The sequence below is a fragment of the Myotis davidii genome, unplaced genomic scaffold (assembly GCF_000327345.1).
Source record: "Myotis davidii unplaced genomic scaffold, ASM32734v1 scaffold73, whole genome shotgun sequence".
Lineage (NCBI taxonomy): Eukaryota > Metazoa > Chordata > Mammalia > Chiroptera > Vespertilionidae > Myotis > Myotis davidii.
Window position 1 is genome coordinate 4536336 of NW_006286675.1, and position 12240 is coordinate 4548575.

The 12240-nt window shown below is 39.2% G+C and overlaps 1 pseudogene; it reads right to left on the reverse strand.

The window, feature by feature from the left end:
- Positions 1-4541: 4541 nt before the first annotated feature.
- Positions 4542-11624, reverse strand: LOC102765665 (annotated as a pseudogene).
- Between the last annotated feature and the right edge of the window lie 616 nt (positions 11625-12240).

Sequence of the window (12240 nt, forward strand, 5' to 3'; positions counted from 1 at the left end):
GCCTGGGTAGGGTCCCTAGGCTTGGCAATCAGGGCTGATCTATGGGGTGACCAGAAGGGCAATTGGGGCCCCTGCTTGCAACTGCCTTGGCCTGGTGCTGCCCGCTCACCTGCTCCACCATCCCGCAGTGGTCCTGCTCTTGTCTGGGCCATTGGGACCGGCAGCGCCTCCACTGCAGCCCATTGCCAGTGCGACATCACCAACGTCCACCATGTTTCACATCACCCCCTGGTAGTCAGCGCACATCTAACTCCCAGTTGGTCGAATTCCCACCAGTGGGGACAATTTGCATATTAGCCTTTTATTATATAGGATATGTATAGCCCATGGACACAGACAATTAGATAGGTGAATACCTGGTGTGGGATGGGAGCCAGGTGAAGTGGTGGGGGGGAGGAGAGAAAATCAGGGACATCTGTAATACTCTCAACAATAAAATAAGTTTAAAAAATAAAACCATACTCCCCTCCCAAAAGCATACTCTCTAAGTCCCACCCCAACCCTTCTGAATCAGAATCTGCACTTTTTAATGTGTGTGTACATACAATTTGATTCTTATTCTTTTTTCACTTTCCCTATTTATTTCTTCACTTGTTTAAATTTCTTATCTATAGTATCAATAAGGATATGTAGATATCAGTTGGCTATCTGGAGGTTGATTTGGTAGACCATTTGCATGTTTTTGCAACAATAGATTTCTGATGTAAGCTGGAGATCTTGACAGCATAAATGCATTTTTCTTTCCAACAAGTTAATGATCCCTTTAAATTTAATAAATGATTTCTGAATGATTCTTAGCTGCATTCTCAAAGACCTTAATTAAGATATGCTATTATGGCCCCGCTGGCATTGCTCAGCGGTTGAGCCTGGACCTAAGAACCAGGAGGTCATGGTTCAGTTCCCAGTCAGGGCACATGCCTGGGCAGTGCTGAAACAGGGAGAGAGGGATGGGCAGAGAAAAACCCAGAAAGAAGAATGGATGCTGGAGGTCTATTTGATATTTTTGCTCTTCATGACCTAGTCATAATATTATGTTGGAGTGTCATAACAGTGCTGAGAATGGCTTCCAAACAGAGCACTCACCTTTATTGTCCCTATCATTCCACCCTGCGTGGTGTCCTGACAGTCTCTTCTCATTCCAGTTTCATGCTGATTCCACCTACTTTCTTATTTTGGAAAACCATCCTCTAGTGATAGCACTTGAGCCTCAGATTGACATAAATTTGGGTAAGGGATACTTAGTATATGATCAAGAGCTGGATCCCGCTGAGGCATATCTAAACCTACCTCCTTTTTTACATGCGTCCCAAGTAATGTGAGAGCAATTGAGTCCTGGCTGGGTGGCTTAGTTGGTTGGAGCATTGTCCTGTACACCAAAAGGTTGTGGGTTCAATCCCTGGTCAGGGTGAATACCTGGGTTGTGGGATTGATCCCCAACTGGGCACGTACAAGAGGCAACCAATCAATATTTCTTCCCCCTCTTCTCCAAAATCAATAAACATCATCTGGTAAGGATAAAAAAAATTATGTAGTATGACTAGCTAAGCTTTAATTTCCTGAAGCTTTGAATGCCTCGATTTTAAGGTTAATACATCACACCTTTACAATTCACTGCTTGGAATCAGAGATTTTTCGGTTTGGAAGAGACTTTAAAGTGTTTTCTAGCCTAGAAATAATTATACCTTCCTGTGCATCAGAAATCCATGTAGGACTTTTTTTAAAAAAAAAAAATGATTCCAAATTTCCTCCTCAGATCTCTTTAATTAGACCCTCAGTATTGGGATCCTAGATTTTTGTTTGAATAAGCTTTCCAGATGATTCTTATACAACCAGTCAGAGCTGTGTTTGAGAACCACAGGTCTAGACCAATCCTCCTTGTCATTGAATTTCCACCACTTCAGAAGTAGAAAATTTGTTTCCAGATCTCCTATTTTTTACTATTCATGTCCAAGACTTAGTCCGTTCATTCTTATTTTTCAACATTTTCTTGACCCAGCACTTCACTTCCCACACCTACTTTCAAACAAAAACCAAACAGAAATAACACCAGCGACAAAAAAAAATACCCAACCACTTATTGTCCATCTATTACATCCCTGGTGCTATTCTAAGTATATATCCATGTTTACTTTATAATTCTTACAATAATCCCCTTTGGAAGGTATTATTATTCTCATTTCTACAGAGATTACATAACTACTCAAGGCCACATTACTAGTAGGCGACAACTGAATCTTGAAACTAAGGTTAACTGTGCTTCTAAAAATTTTTATTTACTTAGTATTTGCTGCAGCTTCCAATCTCATCTTTTGTTATTATTCTCTGAGTGTATCTCCTCTTCATCAGTGATGAGATCTACAAATTTAGGGCCTCAGCTCCAGGCAGGCCTAAAGGGTCTCCACTGTTTTCTCTTCTAGTCTGTTCTTATTCTAGTCATGTCATAGTTTCTCCAGAAGTCTACTCACTATATTTCTATCTATTGCACTCTTTTCAATTTCATCTGAATTCAGAACATTTATTAGCTATACTACTTACTTGGAGTCCCTTGACCACTCATTTTATTTCTCATGTGTTATTTATTTTTGTTTGCTTAAGAAAAAGTTCTAATGTGTTAATATTTCAGCAAAGTTATTGTAACAAATTTAAAAGAAGGCAGACAGACATGTTATTATAGGCTATGTAGTAACAAAGGAGTTTTATACAATTAAAATATTACATAGACCTATTGAGTAACTAACAGACCCATAAAAGAAATTAAATTTGAAAGATTAAATTCAATATTAGCACCTACAATATATTTGAAAGTAAAATTTTTAACTGTTTCATTCCTCCTAATGATTCTCAACTCTCTCCCAAATATGGTGCTCTCGAACTGCAAAGATGAATAAAGGGCATAAGAAGCTCCAGTACTAAGAACATACAGCCCAAAGAAGAACTAGAAGTATTGACTCAGATTTGAGAGTTTTAGTTGGAAATCATTTAACTTTCTATACTTTAACTCATCATAAGATTTCTGTGCATTGAATACTGTATATGAGTGAAGTCTATGAACCTATTTCCAGTAGGGATGGTTAAAAATTAGCAATATGCAATATTATTCTTATCAAATTTTTCTCATAAGTTATATTTGTAACAAAATTATACTTAAAATATTTATTACACTTGCTTATTATACTTTCAGCAACACAGGAGGGACCTTTATGTGTTTGATGGTTTACCATCCACTTGTGCTTACTTATTTTTGTAAGGAACAAACAATATATACATCTTCCCAACATTCAAGATAATGCAATAATAACAAAATTATCCAAAGAAAAATAACTGGAAATTGCATTAGATACTGCTTTATTAGGAATTAGAGGTCCGGTGCATGAATTCATGCATGGGTAGGGTCCTTCAGCCTGGCCAGCAGTCGGGGCCTATCGGGGGGGTGGGAGGGAGGGGGAAGGGCATTGCCGGTAGGCTGGGAGGAGGGACTGCGGGAGGTTAGCTGGCCAGCTGCAGGAAGTTGGCTAAGGGAGCGTACTGACCACCAGGGGGCAGCTCCTACGTTGAGCGTCTGCCCCTGGTAGTCAGTGCACGTCATAGCAACCAGTCGTTTGGTCATTTGGTCGCTTAGGCTTTTATATATATAGATAATTGCTATAATAAAACAAATAACATCATACATTATTTTTTCCAATGACCTTCAATTTGAGAAACTCAACAGCAGAAATAGATCTTTAAGATTCGAGTCATTGAGAAATGTAGTTCTTTGAAATCTGGGAGATATATTAGCAAAACCACAGATACAGCTTACCCTTCACTGAAATTCTGGAGAAAAACGTTTTATTAATTTGGGGGAATAAGACTGGACACTGGAAAGATATGACTTTGAAGTCAGTAGCCACCTGGGCTGTATGATGAGAACCATTGGTATTGGTAACAGATAGAAATAAACTTAGGCTGACCAACTGAATATTTTATTTAAAAAGTTAAATGCTTCATTGTATTTTGGATAGAATACAAAAAGTAAAATGGCTTTTAATAAAAAATTAAAATGCTTAATTGTGTTTTCTTAGAAACCAATCAAAAGATTACAGACTTCTACACAATTTGAAGACACAAATTGGATGCTGAGTGACTAGAGGTCATTCCGGGTGTGGAATTTTATTTTATTTTATTTATTTATTTATTTATTTATTTATTTTTTAATATATTTTATTGATTTTTTACAGAGGGGAGGGGAGAGGGACAGAGAGTCAGAAGCATCGATGAGAGAGAAACATTGATCAGCTGCTTCCTGCACACCCCCTACTGGGGATGTGCCCGCAACCAAGGTACATGCCCTTGATCAGAATCGAAACCAGGACCCTTCAGTCCCCAGGCCGACGCTCTATCCACTGAGCCAAACCGATCAGGGCAGGGGGTGTGGAATTTTAGAAAGTCTTTAGAGTAAATGGCACTGTGGCTCTGGCAGCAGATGCAAAGGAATGATACTCTAGAGAGGAGGTAGGGGACACTCTGTGATCAGCCAGTGGATTGATGGAGCGGGAGCTGGTTTATCTTCCACAGCTCCTACCTCTGTCTTCATAAATGGTAATTTCAGATCTCTTTCAATGAGATCTGTCAGGAGGAGGTCTTGGGGAGCACATATTTTCTCATTTTGATCTTGGAGAATTTTTTGAGAATCTTTTCATAATGAATTTCTATGCATAAGAAGATGGTGTATGCTGTTTAACATGCTTCAAGATATGATTGACTCTCAAGCTTCTGTGTTTCTGCATAAAGGTTACTTAGAATTCAAACTGTTTCTTCAAACTGCTGCCTTTCAGGCTGGTTCTCCAGCTCTGCAGGAACTTGGTCTGGAACTGGCAGCATGTGCCACTGCTGTATCCTTGCTGAATGAATATCTTCATGAACACTGGTGCCTGCTGAAGCCTCGTGGTGAGGACACGACTGGCTACCCCACTTCATCTGCCCTCCAAGTGCTGTTGTATTGCCCCCTCATGTATTATTTCTTATGTCCTCAGCCAGTTTGTAGGCTTTTTGAAGTAAGGGACTATATTTACATAGTTGGTGCACAGTAAATGTTTATTGACTGACCACCTGGAACACTTAGGAAATGGGGAAAAGGGCTATTGGACCAAAGTTTGAGGTGAGGTGACCCTGGAATAATCTTTTAGGTTTCTTATCAGTATCAAAGAACTATTGGAGCTCTGAGAATAGCTCTATACTATTTTTTCTTTTCCCTTACTTTTCATTACTATTCTTAGCAGGGGCCCTATGTTACTTTTCTCCAGGGTCTGTTGGTCATCCTCATAACCCTTCCTCTCCTGCACAATCCCTTTGACCTTGAATTTATCATTTCCCCCCTTTGGGCTTCTATGTCCTCATTAATAAAATAAGATCAAAATAATCCTTAAGTTTCTTTCCACTTCTAATATTTTATGATGTTACTGTCCAGAAGTTCTACTGAAATATGGAGCAAACTATGTATCAATTTCTTTGTCATAGAAGCCAAATTGGTTCACTGAACAGGTTCTGGAGAATAAAAACTTTCAAGCCCCAGACTTCGTGGGCATATTAGTATTGATAGTCTCCATGGATTTTTATCAAAGGAAATTTTGGACATAGGAATGGTGACATTTGTCCATCTTAGCACTTAGCAGCTGCAACCGAAAGATGAAAGCTTGGAAAAGGTGACTGACGTCATTAGACCAATTTGACCGTGTGGTATTATTCTCAGAACACACTCCAGCATCTGAGTTATTTTTATCTGCTGTGGGTCAGAGTCTGGGGCTTGTTTCTCTTCTCTGAGAAAGCAGTAGACAGTTTAATTGATGGCTTTGCCTGCCAGGACATTTGGTCTTAATAATGTGCTCAATTTTTCCTTTGTTCCATTGGGAACTTAAACTGTAACAAGGAAACTTAGTAGTAAAAATACTTTGATGTAGAAAAAAATAAGTACCTTTTGTTCTAATCCCTGGCCTTGAGCATGTTATTCCTCTTTCTAAATCAGTATCTTTTCCCTGAATATTCTGCCCCTCTTTGTTGATACCCTTATTAAATATTTTCAAAAGCCCACTCCCATTCCCATCCCCCAATTGCACTTTCTTCTCTCTCTGAAATTCTATTAAAAGGAGCCTATACTATGCAATATATTACTTAGTTCTCTACCATCTTATATTATTACTAGAGCCCGGTGCACAAAATTCATGCACGGGCAGGGTCCCTAGGCCTGGCCGGTGATCAGAGCCGATTTTGGGGGAAAATGGTGGGGTGATTGGGGGGCCCCCACTGGCACCCACCTTGGCCAGCTTGGCACTGCCCACTTGATGGCCACTCCCCCCGTCACTGCTGCTGGTCACCTTCCTCTACAGGTCTACTGGCGGGGCGATCGGGGGCCGCCACTGGCATCCACCTTGGCTGGCCTGGGGACTGCAGGCTGGGGGCAGCTCCTGCATTGAGCGTCTGCTCCCTGGTGGTCAGTATGCATCATAGTGACCAGTAATTCTGCTGGTTGTTCTACTGTTTGGTCAATTTGCATATTAGGCTTTTATTATAAAGGATATCACTTTTTGAGTATGTTCATTTTGTCTCCTTAAATTATTTGCATCTTGAAGGCACAGAGCAATCTTCATTTAGCTCTGTGATCCTACCAGAAACAGTATAGAGCAGTGGTTCTCAACCTGTCGGTCATGACCCCTTTGGGGGTCGAACGACCCTTTCACAGGGGTCGCCTAAGACCATCAGAAAACACATATATAATTACATATTGTTTTTGTGATTAATCACTATGCTTTAAATATGTTCAATTTGTACCAATGAAAATACATCCTGCATATCAGATATTTACATTACAATTCATAACAGTAGCAAAATTATAGTTATGAAGTAACAATGAAAATAATGTTATGGTTGGGGGTCACCACAACATGAGGAACTGTATTAAAGGGTCACGGCATTATGAAGGTTGAGAACCACTGGTATAGAGGAAGGAATAAAAGAGTGTAAGGGACTTAACATTTATTTTTTTTTAAATATATTTTTTTCATTTTTTACAGAGAGGAAGGGAGAAGGATAAAGAGCTAGAAACATCGATGAGAGAGAAACATCGACCAGCTGCCTCCTGCCCACCCCCGACTGGGGATGTGCCCACAATCAAGGAATATGCCCTTGACTGGAATCGAACCCGGGACCCTTCAGTCCGCAGGCCGATGCTCTATCCACTGAGCCAAACCGGTCAGGGCGGGACTTAACATTTATTGAATTCATACCTTGTACTAGGGGTATATTCATACTTTGTACCGGGGATATGTATTTCATAGTTTATTTCTAAATTTTCACAACAGCCTAAAGATAGGAAATATTAGTTCCATTTTACCCCTGAGGAGACTTGGCCTCAGACACATTAAGTAGGGGCATCAGAGTCAGTGTGGAGTAAGACTTATTTAGTGTTAAATCCCTCCCTCTCTGCCTTTTACTTTTTGTGTTGCTTAACCTTTCTGAGCTTCAGTTTCCAGATAGGAATAATATCATCCTTATTGGGTACTTGTGAACCTTAATGAGAAAGATAATGGAGAGAAGGAGCCTTCAGATGCTTGGCTCATAGACAGTCTATAAATGAGACATAATTGTAGGTAGAATGGACAGGGCTTGCTATTGAACTGGTTGTGGTACAGAAGGGGAGAAAAAAAAAGTGAAGCATAGGTCCCAGGTGTCTATCTTGAATAACTGAAAAGATAATAATATAGATTACAGAGAATCTGAAACACCGGAAGAAAAACAGTGGAAGGAGAATGATGAGTTTAATGATGTTGAATAGGCAATACAATACACAAGTCTAGAGCTCAGTGGAGAAATCTGAGCAAATGGTACAGCTACGTGTGGTAACTGACAACCTTATGTGGAAGAGAGAAAGAGTTAGATGACATAATTTCTGGAAAATTTCAAAATTTAAAGGTGAGTAGAAGATAACATAAGAAAGGTGACTGAAAAAAAGACAGCCAGGTAGGTTGGAGAACCATGGAAGTGTCATTGAAGCCAGGGGAAGGAAACATTTTAAGAAAAATTGTCTATACGTAGTGTCTTTTCTTTCTCATCTTCCATTTATTCTTCAACTCAGTTCAGTCTGGCTTCTGCATTATCTCATTAACTGCACTGAAATGTCTCTTTTCAACCAATTCAATGAGCATTTCTCTATCCTCATTGAACTTGCTCCATCAGTAATATTCAAAACAGCTAGCCATTCCTTCCTTCTTTCCCCTACTTCAGTGGCTGCTCTTTATAATTAAAAAAAAAATTCTTTTTTCCCTTTCCTTAAGGAAATATTTATTGCATATTATTAGTGATCATATTTTATAGCAAAATTAAATGTGTACACTTTTTACAATTATAAACTGGAAATCAAGGCCTCTGTCAAATTTATATGCTGAACCAAAGTTCTGGTTTTCAGAATTCAGCAGTCAGTCATGATTCTGGTCCAGGGCCACCAGTCCATGATTTCTAATAGTTGAGGATCTTGTCAGTAATTGTAATAAAATCTTCCTTATATGTGACAGTATTTCCATAGAAAACCCTCTCGGGGATTCAGTTATTTCATTTATTGAGATATTCCTTTTCTCTAATTCATCATTTGGCACATGGAAGACGTCCTTTTGTTGTACTTCACCTCATGACTTGCTCTTTTTCTCATGGAAGAAAATCAAGGAGCCCAACAGGGTCCAGGTACCTAATCAAAAGAATGTGGGCATCTACTGGTACCAATATGTGTCCTGGTCTAGATGCAAGGCACCACTGGAGGAGTGTGGCTGCTCTTTTTTAGTATCCTTGTCCAGTTATTTTCCTTCTACCTAATTACTAAATGTTGGGATTTCTCAGGGTTCAGAATGAGCCTTTATTATCTCTTCTGTCTGTAAATTCTTTTCTTAGGTAATTTCATACCATCTTTATCTTAAAACTTACAATTTTTTGCTTCCAGTCAGACCTCACCTTTGAGTTTCAGTTATCTGCATGAAATCTCAACTTGCATATCTCATATGTATATATCAAAAGCAGAACTCTTGAATTTTTTCCCCTTCAAGCCTGTCTTCTCTTCAAAACTTTTTCTCCACCTTAATAAACAGTACCAACATTCAACCTGTCAAATTAGAACTTTGGGATCACCTTTCACTGCCTCTTTCTCATTCTTGACATTTAGTCTAATACCAAATTAAATCTATTTTATCTCCACAATTTCTCAAGTCATCCCATTTCTCGCTGGTCCAGGTCACCATCAATTTTCACTTAGATTCTTGAAGTAGCTTCCTAATTGACCTTTTGGCCTTATCTTTCTTTAATTATTTCTCCATACAGCAAAGAAAGATCTTTCAAAAATATAAATTTGATAGGACATATATGAGTTAAAGATGGAATTAATAACTTTCATAATAAAGGACAGATATTAAAGGGCAGATTCTTGTTGGCTCCTTTAGAGTCCTACAAGAGGTCACAGGGTGGTTTGGAAGAGAACCCAGGTGTGTGGAGAACCAGTCAGAGCTCCAGAAGGACATTCTCACTAATCTGATTCCAAGTGACATTTTCTCAAAGTTAAATAAAAAGAAGCTCATGGTTTTCCATTTGTTCTGCTAATTATAAGACTTCTGCTGTTAGATTTGCATTATAAAATTCATTTGTGATCATCAGTTTCTGCTTACGTCTGAGGACCCAGTGCCTTGAATGAGATTGGTTCTTACTACCAATGGTATGATTAATTCTCTATTGAAAGTCAATTGGAAAAACATCTCCTCAGTGCCTTCTCTGTGTAGATTTCAGGTATACAAGATGAATAAGGTATAGTACCTGTCCTCAAAGATTCACAATCTAGCAAAGAAGACAGGGTAGATTAAATATTAGTTATAATCGATGCATATAAAGAGGGCTGTAGGAGTTGTGGGAGGGATCGATTTGGCATAGGTAGATGGAGTGAAGAAGACCTAACAGAGGAGTTGATATTTGAACTAGATCATAAAAGCTAAATTGGAGTTTGCCATAACAGAGGAGGGTATTTTGGAAGTGAACATAGTAACAGGTGTAAAAAGACATCAGAAAATGATATAGAAATGTCTTATAAAAGTTCATCAGTGGCAGTTGTTTAACATCATGGCTGCCTGAGCTGGTAGAAACTTAAAAGTAAAAGTTAGGGAATAAGATACCCATTGATGGCTTAAAATTCTATCACATTTCTGGGAATCTAAAAGGCCAACACAACGAGGGGCTATGTAGATGTGCACTAAAGACAAAGACCATAATCTCTCACTTCTGGTTGACATGAGGCTCAGTACAAGCAAGATGTATAGGCTAGAGCAAAGTTGTAAACTTCCTGACTGAGTTGCATTCCTGACCCAACATGCACATATCCCTCAACAAAGACTAGGAAACTTATTGGTTCCAGGTATTTAAGGAAATCTCCACCCAATAATTATGATACTGCTAAACTAATCGAGCAGAGACTTCACTGGATCCACACGATAAAGAATACAGACTTCATCAAAGTCACTAAAACAACAAATAGTAGTAGCAAAATCAATAACAAATCCTGGAGACATGAGAGATTCTGATTTCTAGGTTGCCACATTAAAATGCCTGCTTTTCAAATAAAAAGACATGCCCCCCCCCACCCCCAAAAAAGTATGGCCCTAGCTGGTTTGGTTTAATAGATGGAGAATCGGCCTGCAGACTGAACTGTCCCGGGTTTGAGTCCAGTCAAGGGCACATGCCAGGGTTGCTGGCTTGATCACCAGTAGGGGGCATGCAGGAGGCAGCCGATCAATGATTCTCTCTTATTGATGTTTCTCTCTATTCCTCTCCCTTCCTTTCTCTAAAATAAATTAAAAACATATAAAGAAAAGAATGAAAGAAGGAATATTACTATCTTAGAGAAATAAAAAGAATACAAGGGGCACACTATGAACTCTTGTATGCCAGTAAATTAGATAACTTAGTTAAAATGGATAAATTCCTAGAAAGACAGAATACTGAAAATAAATTAAGAAATAGGCAATCTATAAACTCATAAAATTAAAGAAATTGAATTAATAATATATATATATATCCCACCAACAAAAGCTCAGGACCAGGTGGCTTCAGTGGTGATTTGTAGCAGATATTTAAGAGATTAACACTGATTCTTCACAAACTCTTAAAAAAAAAAGGAAGAGAATAGAACATTTTAAATCTCACCTTAAGAGGCCAATATTAGTTGATATCAAAACAGACAACACATTACCAAAAAAAGAAAAAAAACTGCAGACCAATATCTCTTATGAACACCCTCAACAAAATAATAGCAAATTGAATTCAGCACTATATAAAAAGGATTATACCACATGATCCAAGCGGGTTGTCCCAGGAATATAAGGTTGGTTCAATATACAAAAGTCACAGTTCAATATCTCAATAGACAGAAAAAGCATTTGACAAAATTCAACTTTTTTTTTTCATGATAAAAACACTTAACAACTTAGGAGTCAAAGGGAACTTCCTTAATTTAACAAAGGGCATCTACAAAAAAACAAAAACAAAAACCTATAGCTAACAACGTACTAATGGTGAAAAACTAGAACTTTTTCCTCCAAGATCAGGAAGATGACAAGGATGGCCATTCTCACCATTTCATTGAACTTTTTACTTGGCGATTCTAGCCAGGGCAATTAGGTAAGAAAAAGAAATAAAGGCATACATCTTGGAAAGGAAAAATTCAGTTGTATTTCTATGCACTCTCTAAATTGATCTGTAGATTCAGTGCACTCCAGTGTCCAAATTACACCTGGCCTTTTTGCGTGTGTGTGCAGGAATTAAGCTGATTTTAAAATCATATGGAAATTCGAGGAATCTGAAGATGGCGGCGATATAGGCAGACGCGTCCCAGGTCGTGTCCCGGAGCAAATGGAGTGAGCAGCTGAAACTAATAGCACCCACCCCGAATTGGCGAAAGGGCTCAGCTGGTGAGACGGCTTGCAGCCGGGAAGGGCAGAACTCCCCTGGAAAGCAGATCCAAGCAACAGCAATCTCCTGAGCACCATACCCTCTGCTAAGGAACAGCAGCTGTACGTGAAACCGCACCCCACCAGCCAGAAGAGCCACCACAGCTGTGAACAGCACCCACCAGAGGAGCTGCCGCCAACTGAAGAGCAGCTGCTACCGCAACCGCCCGAAGAGCAACCACAGACCAAGGACTCACTGCCACCCAGGGAGCAGCCACTGAACGACTCAATGTCT